Raw genomic sequence first — 2500 nt, forward strand, 5'->3', positions numbered from 1 at the left:
ATATGTAAGGACGGTAACCACTTATTTGGGCTCAAATTACTGAATTGCAATAAAAGACATTCTTGATAAATAGTTTTAAGTCTATCAAATCACCTTATAAACTTCAGACTTGAAGTCAATGACGTATCAAAATTAGGAGGGTGTTGCGATTACATGCATGAAACATAGTCACGCATCTTATGATTTATCATTATGGAAAAAAAAAAGATTCTCTCCTCCCCACTCTCGGAAGGGCAGATCATTCGATGATTTCTTCAATTAATAGTTCTAACGTAACAGACTTCATTATTAAAGTTACAGATGTCGTACAGCATTGGTGTGCAGCCCCCACCCTGTTCCTCCTTCTACATCATTCAAGCCCTTGGCCTAGAAATGTTGATATTGTGCTTTAATGTTATGTTTTGATGAAAGCTGTTTCAAATATTCAAATCAAATTTTAAAAAAATGGAGATTTGGTTAAAATCTTGCTAAACAAGTGGGTGTTTCCTTCAAATGTCTTTAAATATGTTTGCAAATTTAAACAAAAATTAGTGTCGCAGTTGAAGTTCAATTTGATTCATTTTTACATGTAATATAGTACTAATCTATGCAAGCAATCATACAGAGTTACTTTTTCTTTAATTCTAATGAAAAAATATAGCTCATGAAGTATCATATTAGTCTCAAAAAAGTTTAAAATTTCGCTCACTGTAGAAACATCTTTTTTTGCGAAGCTGTATGAAACAGCTGTAATTCTATGAATTTTGTTTTTCAAATTTTGATTAATCATATTTTTACACCTCATTTTTTCCACTTACGAATTTTGATAAAAATAATCAAATATGTACTTTAAGTGACTTAACTCAATGAGACCTACTAGCCATAAAAAATCAAGTCCCAGAAACAACTTATGCTGCCACGTCAAAAGTAAACAGGAGTCGCTGCCCGTAATGTATTTTATGGTTTATATATATCCTGAATAAAACATCTAATATCGTATTACAGGCGATTTGCTAACTCAACCAAACAAGGGCAAGGGATACAAGAAAAATAGATTTTAACATTTATTCAGCAAATCAAAGTCGGGGGCGTCATTTACTTTTCATAGTGGTTTCAAAATTATATCATATACATAACACATCTACTCTACATATTTTGCTTTGACTTTTGCACTTTGAATATCGTTGCTTACTGCAGCCCATCAACTATCAATATTTAACTTGAAATTTGCTTAGGCGAGTTCTATGCTACACCGATAGCAACTTGCATATCACAATTCAAAGGAACTGCAGAAACCAGTATAATTTTAGCAAAGTGCGGTACATCTAACTAGCATTTATCATTATCAGTGATACCATCGTTATTATAATTTTTATATATAATTATCGATGCTACCACTATCATCATTTTATTGGTAACATTATTAGTGTCGTTATCTTCTCTACCATTATTAAAGATATTGTTGTTATCACTTTCATCATGTACGTAATTACCTTAGTTATTATTATGATATTCTTTATGATTGCTTTTATTGCTGTTAGCATTATAATTGCTACTCTTAGTATCATTAATATCATTATCATCACTCGTTGATATCACAATTTTAATTATCATCCTAATCATTATAATTTTTGTTGTTTTGTTGTTGTAATTACTATTATTATAATTTTTATTATCATTGCCATTATTGTTGTTACTATTATTATGATTTTTATTATCACTACCATTATTGTTGTTATTATTATTGCTATCATTATTGTTATTACAATTATTATCAATATTATTATTATCTCAATTATTGTTTGTTACCATTACATCACTATTATCGTTATTGTTCTTATCATCATTATCATTATCTTCACCTTCATCATTGTTATCATTATCATCATTATCATAGATGTTAATGTCATTAATGTTTTAAAATCACTATTATTATATCATCATTATCATCATCATTCCTATCATTATTATCATCATTTACGTAATCATGAGTAGCAGCAGAGCAATTATCCTCAAACTTGTTATAAATATTATTGGTATTACATCTCCTGTTCTTAATTTTTTTTCATAATTGGATATCTGTGTTTGAATTACTAGTGAAGATACCGGTATCCTTATCATTCTCATTTTTGTTTCTGAAATCTTTCATTGTTATTCTTATCATTGCAGTGAACCTCTGTTGAAGGCAAAGTTCACAGGTGAGCTAATCAATGAATCTGTAAGAACGTAATACGATTGGTAGCGTGGTCCAAAAGAACTGTTCTGCTTTCGGGTTTATTCACCGTCACTTGTATAAACACAACTTAAAAAAACGCAGTACTAGATCTGAGTCACTGACCTAGTATCTAGTTCCTTGCGACGACACACTCAAGACTACTGGTCTCACTCGACCTCTCTTGCTTGATCTCCTCCCCTCCTTACATTTAACCCTTGTAACAAAAACAGGAGTCGTGAGGGGCATGGGATAGATCTTGCAGACAAATGTAACGTGCAAACAATTGTGGGGTTGACCTGGGAAAAA

Source organism: Penaeus japonicus, unplaced genomic scaffold, assembly GCF_977035675.1.
Source record: "Penaeus japonicus unplaced genomic scaffold, GWHDUDI00000001_assembly GWHDUDI00000011, whole genome shotgun sequence".
NCBI classification, from domain to species: Eukaryota; Metazoa; Arthropoda; class Malacostraca; order Decapoda; family Penaeidae; genus Penaeus; species Penaeus japonicus.